This window comes from Heloderma suspectum, chromosome 2, assembly GCF_057233095.1.
Source record: "Heloderma suspectum isolate Gila_16-S chromosome 2, 16-S_ref, whole genome shotgun sequence".
In the NCBI taxonomy this organism is placed as follows: Eukaryota; Metazoa; Chordata; class Lepidosauria; order Squamata; family Helodermatidae; genus Heloderma; species Heloderma suspectum.
In genome coordinates this window covers 156,476,348-156,493,429 of record NC_139459.1, presented here as the reverse complement: position 1 = coordinate 156,493,429, position 17,082 = coordinate 156,476,348, and the positions used below count along the sequence as shown (strand labels likewise).

The 17,082-nt window shown below is 46.7% G+C and overlaps 1 protein-coding gene across 1 annotated transcript in view; it reads right to left on the bottom strand.

Moving 5' to 3' along the window:
• The window catches only part of ADGRL3 (adhesion G protein-coupled receptor L3), a 713,779-nt gene that overhangs the window by 203,094 nt on the left and 493,603 nt on the right, over positions 1-17,082 (bottom strand). The window lies entirely within an intron of this gene.

Genomic DNA, 17,082 nt, shown 5'->3' with positions numbered 1-17,082 from the left:
CCGGGTTGGATGAATCAGAGGTCGGAATTAAGATTGCCGGGAGAATTATCAACAACCTCCGATATGCTGACGATAACACCCTAATGGCAGAAAGCGAAGAGGATCTCAAGAGCCTCTTGTTGAGGGTGAAAGAGGAGAGTGCAAAAGCTGGTTTGAAACTCAACATTAAAAAAACTAAGATCATGGCATCTGGCCCCATCACTTCCTGGCATATAGAAGGGGAAGAAATGGAAGCAGTGACAGATTTTACTTTCTTGGGCTCCAAGATCACCGCAGACGGTGACTGTAGCCATGAAATTAAAAGACGCTTGCTCCTTGGGAGGAAAGCTATGGCAAACCTAGACAGCATAGTAAGAAGCAGAGACATCACCTTGCCGACAAAGGTCCGTCTAATCAAAGCTATGGTTTTCCCAGTAGTAATGTATGGCTGTGAGAGCTGGACTATAAGGAAGGCTGAGCGCCGAAGAATTGATGCTTTCGAACTGTGGTGCTGGAGAAGACTCTTACGAGTCCCCTGGACTGCAAGGAGGTCAAATCAGTCCATCCTAAAGGAAATCAACCCTGAGTGCTCATTGGAAGGACAGATAATGAAGCTGAAGCTCCAATATTTTGGCCACCTAATGCGAAGAGAAAACTCCCTGGAAAAGACCCTGATGCTGGGAAAGACTGAAGGCAAAAGGAGAAGGGGACGGCAGAGGATGAGATGGCTAGATAGCATCACGGATGCAATGAATATGAACTTGAGCACGCTCCGGGAGAGAGTGCAGGACAGGAAGGCCTGGCGTGCTATGGTCCATGGGGTCACGAAGAGTCGGACACGACTGAACGACTGAACAACAACAACAACAATCGTATCTCCCCTCAGTCTTCTCTTCTCAAGGCTAAACATGCCCAGTTCTTTCAGTCTCTCCTCATAGGGCTTTGTTTCCAGTCCCCTGATCATCTTTGTTGCCCTCCTCTGAACCCTCTCCAGTCTGTCTGCATCCTTCTTCAAGTGTGGTGCCCAGAACTAGACACAGTACTCCAGATGAGGCCTAACCAGTGCTGAGTAGAGGGGAACTAGTACTTCCCACAGTCTACAAGGGTCTACAGCATTCCCACGGTCTACAAGGGAGGTGACTTGATCAAAAAATGAGATCAGATTTGTCTGGCAGGACTTGTTTTTGACAAATCCATGTTGGCTTCGAGTAATCACGGCATTGTTGTCAAGGTGCTTCCAGATGGATTCCTTTAACATCTGCTCCAGAATTTTCCCAGGGATTGATGTCAGACTGCCTGGTCTGTAGTTCCCAGGTTCCTCCTTTTTACCCTTTTTGAAGATAGGGACAACGTTAGCCCTCCTCCAGTCATCTGGCACTTCCCCCGTCCTCCATGATTTCTCAAAGACAATAGACAGCGGTTCTGAGAGTTCTTCTGCCAGTTCCTTGATTACTCTAGGATGCAGTTCATCTGGCCCTGGAGATTTGAACTCATTCAAAGTAATGAGGTGTTCCTTGACCATATGCCTGTCGATCTCAAGCTGCAATCCTGCCCCTTCAGCCTGTACTTCGCCTTTGCCAGGGGGGTCATAGACCCTCTTTTGGGAGAAGACTGAGCCAAAGTAGGAATTGAGCACCTCTGCCTTTTCTTTGTCATCTGTTATTGTTTTGCCATCCTTATTTAATAGCTGAACCACCATTTTTTTCCTCTGCCTTTTACTATGCACGTATCTGAAGAAAGCCTTTTTGTTGTTTTTAGCATCCCTTGCTAACCTCAGCTCGTTCTCAGCTTTAGCCTTCCTGACGCCATCCCTGCAATTCTGTGCTATCTGCCTATACTCTTCCTTTGTTACTTGGCCTTCTTTCCACTTCCTATATGTGTCGTATAGGAAGGACACATCACTGCCCTTATCAAAACACTGACTTCACATGACTTCTCCTAAAAATATTTCCTTCATCTTGGAAATATTGATGACCACTCTGTAAAGAACAGCAGTGGCTATGGGGAGTATCTTTCACAGGGGAAGGAGAAACAGTTATGCTTGATCAGTGTTTAGGGTTCTAGAGGTGCCTGGATTACTCACTTTAGTTTTCATATTGCTAGCAGCCACTTTTTACATCTGCTAACCATAAATCTTTTGCATGGCTAGAATTTTGAACTGCAGCAACATTCTTTTGAAATTGCTTATTTTTTTCCCCTGGAACTGCAAAATCTGTGTATAGTTGCATATTTTTCTAAAAGCTCTGATAGCATCAGAGAACAGGTTGACCATTTCTGGTAGATCTGGTGACTAAGCAGAAACAAAGCCTGGGCACCAGGTCTACCAAGAGAGGTAGAGCTGGCCTCTGAGAGATTTGTATACCAGACCTACCCTTTTGTTGTTTCTCAGAACCCTCAGTTCTTTCCCCAGCTTCCTCTCCCTTCATCCCCATAATGGCGCTTGGCCAGTTAATGGGGGGAGGTGCGTGACTGCTTAGCTAGCAGTCCACCCCTAAGCTCTGTTCTCCAGGTCGCACACAGTAGACTTGGGTACCTTCCCAAGAGCATTCTTTATTACTACAATACAACACTATATTACTACATTACAACACTACAATACAACACTAACATCTGAGGCACCGCATTGTACCCTGTCTCAGCACAAAGGCATGCACTGAGATGCAGAAGGGGACAGGCCCAAGACCAGGATCAAGGGCAGGCAAGAGCCCCCCAGACTTGCACCTCCTCTTCATCATTGCAACCTGCTTGTTCACCTGCCTCTCACCCTAGCCCAGTTAACGATGGTGGTGAGAAAGAGGAAAAGTAGATGCCTCCTTTCTCCCTGCCTGACTGCCTGTCAGGCAAGCAAGTGGTAGATGAGAAAAAGGATGGGGAGCAATAGAAGCAGGTGACAATGACTGTGAAAAGATGGACTTACTGAAAGACAGGGTCCACTGAGGTGCCTCCTCCAAGGGCTCTCAAAAACCTGGAGTCTGCACTGGAGAGACCCCACCAAGGTCTCGTGCAAGAATATGTTCTCTTGGCAGGTTCTCTTAAAGCTATATACAAACACATCCATACATCACAACAATCCCCTCTAGCCCCTAATAAATTGCACTGCCACTACAATCATCTTCACAGAGCGACCTGCATTTCCCTGAAAACACACCAGGATAATTACACTGGACTATACTGCAGTAGTTCCCCCCTGCCCCACACCCCCACTTGCAAAATGGTGATAACAATACTGGGTTACAAGACCTGAGATACAGAAATCATGCTCTTGTCTTAGCTGCTAACTTTAGTTTCTGGGAAGACATACTACTGGTAGGTACACTAAACTCCCAGATTTCTAAAAAGTTTTTTTATGAGGCTGCAGTCACTTCCCAACAGGGAAGACCACCCCACATCCACCCCAGCTTAAAAATGAGCCAGGAAGTTCCTTCTCCAGATAGTGGATATGTTGACCATTGCTATGACATCATTCATTAGCTAAAAACACTGAAAGGCAGGAACAGGCTAGTTTCTCACAAAATGAATGGGCAGAATAGCGGGTGCACATTTTGCTTCATATCTTGGGTTCTACAGAGACTTGCTTTTACTTTAAATGAAAACTGGGCATTTGGAGATTATGGTTTATCTGGGGGGGGGCTGCCCCCGTGCCCCCTCCCCAGACTCCCATGCCTAAAAGTATTCACAAGAGATCTAGAGGGACATAAGGCTGTTTGATGAAGACAAAAATCTGGTTTGGTGGAGAGAAAATAAATGACTGTAGTGAACGAGGCTGCTCTGCTAGTTCCACTGCGCTTGCAGGAGTGAGCGATTATACAACTGGGCTTTTGTGCTTCTAAAAACAGCCCTGGAAACAAGTGGAAATGCTTGTTTCTGGATCAGGACAGGTCAGCGGAGTGCCCTTTTGTGGCCTCCATTGTCCTGCCCCATTTCGAAAACTAGTGTTTCTGCTTGTTTCAGGCTATTTTTTAGGGATGTACGAAAGTCACTTACCTTTTCGCGGATTCTGTTCATGGTGGGGGGGGAGGCGTTCCGTCCCTCCCCCTGGAATCCTCGACGGGGGGGGAGGCGATCCAGTCCTCCCCCCTGGAATCCTCGACGGCCAGCTGTGCTCCGCGGCAGCTCCGCGGAGCAGCCAGCCAGGCCCAGGCCAGGGCCGTCCGCAGCTGGATTTCCGGCCGCGGAGGGCTCTGAGTAATAAAAAAAAAAAGCATATGCAAATGGCGGCGACTATGGCCGCCGCCATTTGCGTTCCTTATTTTTTGCCGTCTTAGTCTACGTCAATATTTACGTAGACTAAGACAAAGAAAAGAAAGGGGAACGCAAAAGCGTAGTGGGCGCTATTTGTGTTCCCCTTTCTTGTCTTCGTCTTAGTCTACGTAAATATTGATGTAGACTAAGACGGCGAAAAATAAGGAACGCAAATGGTGGCGGCCGTAGCCGCCATTTGCGTACGCGTTTTTTTTTAAAACCCAGACATGATAGGCTATGTAAGTCTTTACGTAGCCTATCACGTCTATGGGAAAAGAAAAAGAAAAAGACCAGACTGCAAATGGCAGCGGTGGCAGCCAGTTGGAAGACCAGCCGCCACTGCCGCCGCCAAAGCCGCCGCTGGAGCTGCCGCCACCACCCGGAACATCCGCCTCAGGTAAGTCTGGTCCCGGGGGGGATCCACAGGGGGCCGGGGGAGTGGCAGGCCGTTCCGCGATGGATTTCAGGGGGCCGAATGCGCTGGCATTTGGCCTCACCGAGAACCATCACAGAATTCTCTGACGTCCCTACTATTTTTAGAAGCATGACAGCCCCTTTGCATGAGCAGTCACTCCTGCAAGCGCATGTGCACAATAGGATACTAGACAAAGATTTCCCACTGGTGGTAGAGGAAAAGTTCCAACAAGGGCAAATTGGAGTGGGGTATGTTTTTTTGGTCCAGTTTCCCTTCTGTTCATGGCCCAGGGCATGACAGGTGCCCTCAAGATTATTGTTTTTATCCCAGTTTTGGTCCCTACTTAAGTTTAAATCCTCACACAGTATCACCCTGCCCTTGTTAAAGCCCTCTAAAATATAAAAGGTTAATTTTAAACATTGTATTTGTCCTATATATGGATCCAGTTGTTATTTTCTCCCCTTCCTCTGAGCCCTTAATAAATATGAACTGAAACCTAAGGATGGACGAAAGTCCCTTACCTGGTCCCGCAGCTGTTTTTGGTGGGGGGGGGGAGGTGCTCCGTTTCTCCCCCCCAAATTCTTGGCGGGGGGGGAGGCGCCCCACCCCTCCTGGCCGAAATTCAGGCCAGGGGGGAGGCGCCCCATTCTTCGCCGCCGAAATTCAGGCTGGGGGGGAGCACCCCGTCTCCCCGGCCACGAAATAAAAAAGTAAATTGAAAAAAAACACAACATGATAGGCTACGTAATGATTTACGTAGCCTATCACGGCTAGATGTTCAAAGTCAGCCGTGATAGGCTACGTAAATCTTTACGTAGCCTATCCCGGCTGACTTTGAAAATCTAGCCGTGATAGGCTACGTAAATCGTTACGTAGCCTATCACTTTTTTTTTTTTAACTTTATGGGGAAATGGCGGCAGCAGCCAGTCGGAAGACCGGCTGCCGCCCCCGCCTCCACCGAAACGCCACCGAAACGCCGCTGGGACCCGCCGCCAAGACCCGCCGCCGAGAGGGACATTCGACAGAGGTAAGTCCCATCCTGGGGGGGTGGCGGGGGGGGTGGCGGAGAATTTCCCCACCAATTTTGGAGATTCGTGGAGAAATTCTCCGCCATCCCTACTGAAACCTTTGGATCATATAGCGAGCATCTCTACACCAGTCTAAAATCCTGCATTTAAAACGGGGCTTTCTGCTTCTGTTTTAAATGCAGGATCAAAATGGACTCCCCTTACACCTGCTTCTCTCCCCCCTTCCCCCCTCCTTTCCCCATATGAGTCTTCCATATGTTTCATTGATCTAGCTCCTCTTCTTGCAGCTTTTCCTTTTTCACGGAGAGAACTCAAGTAGGGCAATTTAATAGCTCATTATCTCCGATCTATTTAAAAATGGAATAAAGGTCATTTAGGGCAGGAGACGCCCTGGAGGTTCATGACATCATCTAAAGGGCCCACAAACTTCCGTGAGCGAGCAATGTCAATAGCAGGATAAAAGCTCTATGTGAAGGAGCCCAGTGTATCTGATAAAAAATAAAATAAACTGTCTGGCTAATAGAATTACAAGCCCATTGATTTTGCGGATCCTTTGGCGACAAACAGCTTTTCTGCCCTTGAAAATAAAGTTAATTACTCCCATTGTTAAATTGTGTTTCCTGCAGGAGAGTAATACCTTTCTGCCCGCTGCTTCTGCTGCTCCCCACCACCACAGTCTCCGCTTCTGTGCCTGCTGTTTTTGTTGCTCCTCGCTGCCGTTGCATCCGCTTTGCCCGCCCACTGCTTTTGCTGCCCCCACCCTGCCTGCTCACTGCTCTTTCACCCCTCTGCTCTCACCCACCCACCCATCGCAGCTGTCACTCTGTTGCCACCACTACTACTCCCTGCCTGCAAGTTCTACCACTTCTGCCCACTGCTGCTTCTTACCCCTGTTGCTGCTTCTTCCTATCCCACTGCCATCACTTCTTCCTACCACCATGCTCCCCTCGCAAGCAAGAAAGCAGGAAGTTTTCCAGCTTCCTTGCTGCTGAGCTGAACTGAGCGTGGCAGTAGAAAGAAGCAGTGGCAGAAGCTGCAATGGGGGGATGGGGGGTCCTAGCAGGCATCATGGTACCTCTGGGCACTGGGTTGTTGACTCCTGGTATAGGTGGAGGCCTGAGGTGCTAGACAACCACCTTTCTGGGATCTTTGTTAAACCTGTGTTTCCTCTGCTGCTTTGTTTTGACTTGCCAATTGAGATAATTATCACTGGGATACTCTTTGTTGAATTCTTCCTCTTCCTCCCGACAGGATGTCTCACCTCTGTCATCTTGCCTCAGGTTCATGTGGGGAAGAACTGATTAGCCTCTTGGTTAGATGTGATCACCGATGTAGTGTCATCTAGTACACATTTAACTGGGTGGCCCCACTTTTAGCCATTCATCTTTTCCGTGCAGCCTTTAAAGTCCCTCTGGTGCCACAGCATTTCTGGCCTCAGGTTCTGGTAAACCTGGATTGCCTCATTGTCAAAGCTGAGCTGCTTGCCTACTTGGGAATCTGCTAATATTGATTCTTTTACTGCAGGGCTAGCAAAAAGTGCTATGATGTCTCAGGTGAGTGTCAGCTGAGGGCTTGTCGAGAGAGCCCTATAGGCCCTCTCAAAGTCATGGCAGGAAGGGATTCCTTCATCCAGCTGGTCAAGAAGGTAATCACATCTTGACCTTCCACTGACCCCTCAATCCCCTCAATCAAAGATTTGGGTGTCTGCTATGGTTTTCCAGTAGCTGTGTTTTCCCACTAAGTTCTCTGTTGGATTTCACAAGCCTGGATATAGCCTTTGTTGTTCTAGACCCAACTCCAAAGCAGCATTAGCAGTTTTTGCAGTGGCCACAAGTTGTACAGAAATATCATCAATTTTGGATTCCAGTGGCTTGACAGTGTTAGACCTTTCCTGCCTCAGGTGTCTGACCTGATTTGCTATCTCACTTACTGAGTCCCTACCTTCCTCATGTATCCATGGGGTTTTGGGGCCCAAGGTCAGGCCTTCTTCCTTCTCTTCTCCCACTCTTTTTTAGAGTGTAGTGTTTTTAGGTCCAAAGAAAATTGCTATGTTCCTGTCTCAGGCTGAGAGGGTGCCTAACAGCATTATTCACTTTTAGAGCTTGAAATCGGCCAGAAATAATTAGATTTTTGTTAATTTAATGTAAAAACTGCACCAAGGAGCAGAGCAACAGGGTAGTTGGCCATGTCAGTGTGGTAGCCTCTCCTCCTCCTCTCATTTTGCAGGTTCCTTACCTAGGAACAAATCTATAACATATGCCATTTCCAATTCATACTCATTGCAAACACCCCACAGAGGGTGTAAAGCAAATCACCCCCTCGCAAAATGTGAAGACCACCCCCTTCCACAAAAATCATTGCACCAATCCTTCTGAAATTTTGAAGCTTTCACCTCTATCCTGTCATTTTCTTAACAACTGTTTCCTGTCTCCTAGCTGAGCAGAGCGGAGGAAACTGCTCCAGCTGGTCCAGGCCAGGGGCTATACAAGCAAGCAAGCTCCCAGAGAGCAAGTGATCAGAGTGAGCAAACTGGGAGAGCAAGCAGGAGTTTGGCAGGGGAGATCAAGGGAAAGGTCAAGGGGAAGGCCCCTAACAATTTTTAAAAATTTCTTTTTCTTGTAACACACACTTCCATACCGGTGTGACTCTGTTGTTAACCACCAGTGAATAAAAGACAAAGCACAGGCTATCCGAGTACCATCAAGAAGCTAGAAACATAAAGGGAATAGAGACTATGGAAAGAAAGGCTCTGCAGTGGTGGTGACCTGCAAGATCTGTACAATGTTTTTTTGCCTGAGATCAACATGGCCTACACGTGCAACAAGTGCAAGTTGATTACACTGCTAGAAGAAAAGGTAAGAGGACTGGAGCGGTGAGTGTCAACCCCCCAGGGAATAGGAGAAGTTGAAGAGTTCTTAGACAGAATGGTGGAACTACAGCAGCAAAGCAAAGTACAGGAGTTAGAAGACCAACAGCAAACTGAGGCAGAAAAGGAAAAAGCTGCGATGAGGAAAAATGAAATAGAGGATACTCCTTGGAAAAGGGTAACGCTTAGGAGCAGAAGGGCTAGAAGCCACTCTGCACCAGTGGAAGCACTGGAACGATGGACCATTTCCTGGTAGTTGAGAATGAGACTGGAGGACAGCCTGCAGAGGAAGAATTATAGGGGACCCCGCATGAAAGCGAGCAAGAGGCCAAAGGTCAGTCAAGCAGAGTCAATGAAACCAAGGCCTACAACAACAAAAAGAGAAGAGTAGTAGTTGTGGGAGACTCCTTGCTGCGTAGGATCGAAACCCAAGTATGTCGTTGTGAAGACCCATGGACTTGCCAGGTATGCTGACTCCCAGCAGGACGGATTACAGATGTGACTGAATGGTTGCCTACACTGATAAAGCCCACTGACAGCCTATTCCTTTCTTCTCATCCATGTGGAAACAAATGATACCGCCAAGTGGAGCTATGAAGAAATCACGTCAGACTTTGAAGCTTTGGGAAGGAAATTCAAGAACTTTGGGGCCCAGATAGTTTTCTCATCCATCCTTCCAGGAGTTAGAAGAATGACAGAAGGGGAAAGAAAAATACTCCAGGTGAATGACTGGCTACAAAAGTGGTGCCAACACAAGCGATTTGGATTCTGGGAAGACGGTCTATACTTCCTAGAAGATGGACTGTTGGCAAGTGAGGGGTTGCACCTCATAAGGGCTGGGAAGAATGTGTTTGGCCTCAGCATGAAGAACTTCATCAGGAGGGCTTTAAACTGAATCCTACAGGGGAGGGAGACGTAAAGTTGGGGGTAACAATGGATGAAGGCTCATGCACCACAACGGAGAGAACAGCACTAATAGCACCCAATAATAGTCTTCAAAAACATGTAGGAAGAAAACCAAACTATAAAGCACATGGTCTTTGATGTCTATATACTAATGCCCAGAGTATGGGAAACAAACAGAATGAACTTGAGCTCTTAATACAGGAGGGAAATTATGACTTGACAGGTGTAACTGAAACTTGGTGGGATGACTCCCACAACTGGAATACAGCAACGGAAGGATATAACTTGTTCAAAAAGAACAGAAGGAACAGAAAGGGAGGTGGAGTTGCACTATATGTTAAAAATACATGTCTCTGCACAGAAATACATGAGGAGGAACTTGGTAGCCCCATCGAGAGCATCTGGGTTAAAATAAATGGAGCAAAGAATAAAAGGAACATGGCAGTCAGAGTGTACTACTGGCCACCCAATCAAGGAGAAGATGAGGATGAAACTTTTGAAAAGCAATTTGCCAATGTTTCAATGAAACATGATGTAGTAGTAATGGGGGACTTCAATTTCCCCAATATTTGTTGGGAGACAAATTCTGCAAAACATGGCCCCTCCAAGAAACTCCTGACTTTTGTTGCTGATAACTTCCTCCTACAGAAATTGGAAGAAGGAACTAGAGGATTGGCTATCCTTGACTTGATGCTAACCAACAGAGATGACTTAGTGGATAAAGTAGCACTTACGGGAACTCTGGGGGAAAGTGACCATGTTATACTTGATTTATTGGTTCTAAAGGAAGCAAAAGCGGAGTTTAGCCAAATGAGTCTAGCACAGAATGTTAGGAAAGTCAATTTTAATAAACTCAGAACAATGATAAGTAATGTTCCATGGGAAGCGACTCTAATGAGTAAAGGAGCCCAAGATGGGTGGGAGTTTTTAAAAAAGGACATTCTAAATACACAATTACAAGCAATTCTAACAAGAAAAAAAGGTGGAAGACAATGGAAGAAGTCAATGTGGCTGCATAAAAAGCTTAGAGATGACCTGAAAACAAAAAAGCACACATATAGGAAGTGGAAAGAAGGCCAAGCTGCAAAGGAAGAGTACAGGCACGTAGCACAGAATTGCAAGGATGGTGTCAGGAAGGCTAAAGCTGAGAACAAGCTGAGGTTAGCAAGGGATGCTAAAAGCAACAAAAAGGCTTTCTTCAGATACGTGCATAGTAAAAGGCAGAGGAAAGAAATGGTTGTTCAGCTATTCAATAAGGATGGCAAAATGATGACAAAGAAAAGGCAGAGGTGCTCAGTTCCTATATCAGCTCAGTCTTCAGAGGGTCTATGATAGGGATGTACGAAAGTCACTTACCTTTTCGAAGGGTGACATTCGCGGTGGGGGGGAGGCGCTCCGTCTCTCCCCCCAAAATTCTCTCCGGCCAGCTCCGCTCCACGGAGATTTCGTGGAGCCACCGGCCAGGGCCGCCCACAGCCGGACATCCGGCCGCTGGGTAGTCTGCAGGGACGCAAATAGTGGCTACTGTAGCCGCCGCCATTTGCGTCCCTGTATTTTGCCGTGATAGGCTACGTAAATATTTACGTAGCCTATCACGGAAAAAAAACCCCAGCTGACGCAAATGGTGGTGGCTATGGCGGCCGCCATTTGCATTCCCTGTTTTTTCGCCGTTTTAGCCTATGTAAATATTTACGTAGGCTATTATGGCGAAAAAAAAGGGGAACGCAAATGGTGTAGTGGCTGCCATTCGCGTTCCCTTTTTTTTTTTGCCGTTTTAGCCTACGTAAATATTTACATAGGCTATTAGGGTGGGGGAAAAAAGGGAACGCAAATGGCGGCCGCCGTAGCCGCCACCATTTGCGTCCACTGTTGTTGTTGTTGTTGTTTGCCGTGATAGGCTACGTAAATACTTACGTAGCCTATCATGGCCTCTGCAGGGACGCAAATGGCATCCCTGCCTTAGCTGTAATAGGCTTTGTAATTATTTACGTAGCCTATCATGGTTATAATGAGGAAGTGAATGGCGGCCGCAGATGCAGCCGCCATTTGCAAGTCAGCGCGGACGGCAGCAGGTAAGTGCTCCATTTCGCATGCCTTTCATGGGGGGGCGGGGGGCTTCATTCTGCTACAGATTTCGGGGGGCTGAATGCACTGGGGGCCGAATGCACTGCACAGCTAAAGCGGGAACGCAAATGGCGTAGGGGACGCCATTCGCATTCCTGTTTTAGCTGTCATAGGCCACGTAAATATTCACGTAGCCTATCACGGAGAAAACGGAAATGCAAATGGCGTTGGAGACGCCATTTGCATTCCCATTTTAACCATGATAGTCTACGTAAATATTTATGTAGCCTACCACGGGCTACCATAGAGACGCAAATGACGTCCCCTACTCAGGACGCCATTTGCGTCTGCAGTAGCCTGGCAGCGGCTGGAGGCCCTGCTGTGGGTTGGCCTGGCCATGGAGTGGAGCTGGCTGGGCAGGATTCCGGGGGGGAGGAACGGATCACCTCCCCCCCCGTCGAGGATTTCAGGGGGAGGGACGGAGCACCTCTCCCCCACCGTGGATGTCCCTGGACGAAACCAGGTAAGTGTTTCGTATATCCCTAGTGATTACTCAAAGCCAACATGGATTTGTCAAGAACAAATCCTGCCACACTAATTTGACCTCATTTTTTGATCAGGTAACCTCCTTGGTGGACTGTGGAAATATTTTGGACATAATATACCTCGACTTCAGCAAAGCTTTCGACGAAGTGCTCCATAATACCCTAATTAGCAAACTAGCTAGATGAAATAACTATCAGGTGGATCCACAGTTGGCTACAGAATTGGACTCAAAGAGTGCTTATCAATGGGACCTTCTCAAACTGGGGAGAGGTAACGAGTGGGGTACTGCAGGGCTCAGTCCTGGACCCAGTGCTCTTCAACATTTTTATTAATGACTTGGAGGAGGAGGTGCAGGGAATGCTGATCAAATTTGCAGATGACACAAAATTGGGTGGGATAGCTAATACCCTGGAAGAGAGAAACAAAATTCAAAGTGATCTTGATAGACTGGAGCAATGGGCAGAAAACAACAGAATGACATTGAATAGGGATAAATGCCAAGTTCTGCACCTAGAAAAAATAAACCAAATGCACAGTTCCAAGACGGGGGATACTTGGTTCAACAATACTACAACTGAAAAGTAACTTGGAATTGATGTTGATCACAAGCTGAATATGAGCCAACAATGTGATATGGCTGCCAAAAAGGCCAATGCTCTTTTGGGCTGCATTAATACAAGTATAGCTTCCAAATTCCGGGAAGTACTAGTTCCCCTCTGCTCAGCACTGGTTAGGCCTCATCTGGAGTACTGGGTCCAGTTCTGAGCACCACACTTTAAGAAGGATGCAGACAAACTGGAGAGGATTCAGAGGAGGGCAACAATGATGTTCAAGGGACTGGAAAAAAAGCCCTAAGAGGAGAGACTGAAAGAACTGGGCATGTTTAGCCTTGAGAAGACTGAGGGGAGATATAATAATGCTGTTCAAGTACTTGAAAGGTTGTCCCAGAGAGGAAGGCCAGGATCTCTTCTCGATCATCCCAGAGTGCAGGACACAGAATAATGGGCTCAAGTTACAGGAAGCCAGATTCTGGCTGAAAGTCAGGAAAAACTTTCTGTTTTGAGCTTTGACAGGAAAAACTTTGACTGTTTGAGCAATACGACAATGAAACCAATTGCCTGGGGAGGTAGTGGGCTCCCACACTGGAGGCATTCAAGATGAAGCTGGACAGACACTTGTGCGGGATGCTTTGTTTTAAGATTCCTGCACTGAGCAGGGGGTTGGACTCGGTAGTCTTATAGGCCCCTTCGAACCCTACTATTCTATGATTCTATGAACTGCCCACAAAACCGTATGAGGATAAGTGCACCCTTTTTTGGGAAACTACCAGACTGTAAAGGATATTTTTCCACAAAACACCCTGCACCTATTCACCTAAAACCTGGCAGACTTGATTCCCTCAAAAGGGGCAATGATGCCTGCACATTTCATCTAATTCTGCCAAGAAATAAAAAAACAGTTATCAGCAGGTTGTATAAATACATCAGAATTTAAAGGTGCTCAGCGTAACAGCCCCATCTTGCACCTATTTGTTTGAAATTTGGCAATCTATCTCTTTCTCTTCTGGGCAATCAAGTGCCTGATACTACTTCCCCCTTCCACTGCTCCCAAGAGCCCTCCCAAATTTCTTGTGGCAGGAGTAGAGGGATACAGCAGTGGAAAAGCTGGCTCTAGCACCTCAACAGAGCTTTCTTTCCTCCATATCCCAGCATCCCCAGTGTGAAAGTAATCCTATTTATGATATAGAGTCTATGTTAATTTCTTCTGAATACTGTCACTTTCCTACTGCGGATGCTGGTGTGCTCTGGAAAAGAAAACTCTGTTGAGGTGCTGAACCCATCAATGCCCCGTTCTCCTTCGCTGGTATGTTGGGAAAACCTGGGGGTGGGGTGGGGGGAGGAAGGGAAGGGGGAGGCAGCAGCCACACTGAGAGTCAAACACACTTTTATGAGCTCCCCTTTGTGATTAGTTGTGACTTTCCTTCCAGCATCTGACACTGGCTTCCTGATATCTTCTGCATACTATCAAAAGTGCCAGTTTTAACCTGTAATGCTTTTTTTATAGAAGGGGAAGAAATGGAAGCAGTGACAGATTTTACTTTCTTGGGCTCCAAGATCACCGCAGACGGTGACTGTAGCCATGAAATTAAAAGACGCTTGCTCCTTGGGAGGAAAGCTATGGCAAACCTAGACAGCATAGTAAGAAGCAGAGACATCACCTTGCCGACAAAGGTCCGTCTAATCAAAGCTATGGTTTTCCCAGTAGTAATGTATGGCTGTGAGAGCTGGACTCTAAGGAAGGCTGAGCGCCGAAGAATTGATGCTTTCGAACTGTGGTGCTGGAGAAGACTCTTACGAGTGCCCTGGACTGCAAGGTCAAATCAGTCCATCCTAAAGGAAATCAACCCTGAGTGCTCATTGGAAGGACAGATAATGAAGCTGAAGCTCCAATATTTTGGCCACCTAATGCGAAGAGAAAACTCCCTGGAAAAGACCCTGATGCTGGGAAAGACTGAAGGCAAAAGGAGAAGGGGACGGCAGAGGATGAGATGGCTAGATAGCATCACGGATGCAATGAATATGAACTTGAGCACGCTCCGGGAGAGAGCGCAGGACAGGAAGGCCTGGCGTGCTATGGTCCATGGGGTCACGAAGAGTCGGACACGACTGAACGACTGAACAACAACAACAACAACAACATTCTTCTAGTGTTCATAGAATCATAGGGTTGGAAGGGGCCTATAAGACCATCAAGTCCAACCCCCTGCTCAATGCAGGAATCCAAATCCTTTCCTGTTTACCAGTTTGTTTGAGGTTAAATTCAAGGTGCTGGTATTCAGTTTTAAAGATCTGAATTTCAAAGATTCTGTTAGGATAAAGACTGGAGTAGGATTGGAAAGATTGGGATTCAAATCCCTGCTCTGCCATGACAGTCATGGGGTGTGTGTTTGTCTCCATGAGTGATTTAGTCTGAGCTGGCTGTGTTTGGAGATTGTTAGGGATATACAGTATGATGTCATAGCCATCCAGCAGCCACCCCGGAGCTTATCAGGGAAAAACTGGATTTCCTGAGACTGCTTAAAGTCCAATTCTTTTCCTGAAGTCAGGTTCTCTGCAGTATAGTTGTTGTGTGCCCCAAGCCCTGCATTTATCTCGGGTATGCTTGTCCTGCCCAGGGGTGTACCTTTCCCCATGACCCTGGTCAAGGGGTGTTTCCCATCTCTGCACAAACCAATTGGTGTCTACTCAGAAGTAACTCCCATTGTGGTCAATGAAGTTTGTCCCCTGAATGTGCACATCAGAATTTTATAGAAATCCCCCCCAACTGAAATAGCACATTTTAAAGCACGAATTCCTTAAAGGCTGTAAAGTGCTTTCTTGAAGTTGTGATTCTCCCTTGTTTGGTTTATTGCCATTCTGAAGTAAGTACTTCCACCTTCAATCATCCCAATCCTGTGCAGCACTGAGTTAGAAAGGGGGCTGGTTTCCCATCCGTTTCCCTTCTCTGTCTCTCCTAGCACAAACTTTTGTGTGTCTACTCAGGAGTAACTCCCATTGTGGTCAATGAGGCTTGTCCCTGAACTGTACACTCCCAAGATTCCCATGAATCGAAATAATGCATTTAGAGAACCTTAATGTCAAAGCTGGAAGCTTTGATTGATCACAGCAGGGCAGCTAGAACACAGTATTCCTTTCATGATTGTCCGGGGGGACGGGGGTGAGGGAAGGGGGGAGAGAGAGAGAGAGAGAGAGGCTGCCTTTACACTAAAGAACCCCACCCCTCGCATTTATCACAGACTCCCAGCCAGCGACTACGTGACTGCTGAGAGGGGAACCTTTTAATTTTCAAGGTTCCATAGAACACAATGAAACAGCACCATCCAGTGGCTGTTTCAATTGTGTTACATTTCAACTTTAAAAAATGGTTCATTAGTTCCAGATCTTTTTGGAGTGAAATAACCAGGAAATACCTCTGGATGTACTCTGGAGGTTAACGACATCATGAAAAGGACCTGCAAACTTCCATGAGTGAGCAATCTCAATAACAGGTTAAAAGCCCCATCTGAAGGAGCCGAGAGAGAGAAAGAGAGTGATTCTGTGGATACAGCAGAGGAAACCGCCCAGAATTTTATCAAAGGAGAAAGGGGGAAGAGCCTGGAAGGGGAGAAGCCTCTCTTATTGGTTGAGCAGCTCCTGCCAGTCAGATGACATTCACTCCACCCCCACCAAGGAGTATGTTCTGTGAAGCGATTTTTACTGATGCAGAGCACTCGCTCGTGGAGTCTTGCATGGACAAAAGCACAGCAAAGCTGATTCCTTTTAAAGAAATCTGGTGCTCCTCCATTTGCTTCTCCTTCCATTGTCGTGGAAACTCCCCCGGGTGTTACCCTAAACAACCACACAGAATTGCTGTGAAGATAATATGGGTATACCTTTTACAAGCCATTCCGAAGTGTCTTCTTCTGAATGACCCTCCCCACCCCAGCCCCTCACATCAAAAAAGCTGGCATCCATCAGAAGTGCAGCATCTTCATAAAGCCACCCTAGTCTCCCTCATGAGGTCTGTTTGGCCCATTCCCTATCAGTCTTTAACAAGTTGTTTAAGAGTTTTTAGAATTTGTCAGACTCATAGGTAGCAAATTCCTCTGCTGCTTTAGTTATTTTTTGGAACTTTTACTCATGTTGCACAGATTTTTCTTAAAATTAACAATGGAAATCTTAGATATTTTTTTAAAGGCAACCGTGGATAGTCTTGTTAAAATCCAGAATTAGACTTCAAAGGATATGGTATCGTGCTTTGTAGAACAAACCCAAATTGGTACTAGATGGACTGGAAGACTCCATTTTCTCTGACATCTCCAATTACTCTAAAAAATAGTTGAGAACTGCGTTTTTAAAGAAGTAGGTTAAATAAAGGGGGGAAGGCCATACACATGGGGGTTTCTTTTCCTTTCCATGGGTGTGTCAAATACCAAAAACAATACTCAGAAATAGGACCTCCAGTGAAGCATAAAGGCTTGGTATGTACTTAGGAGG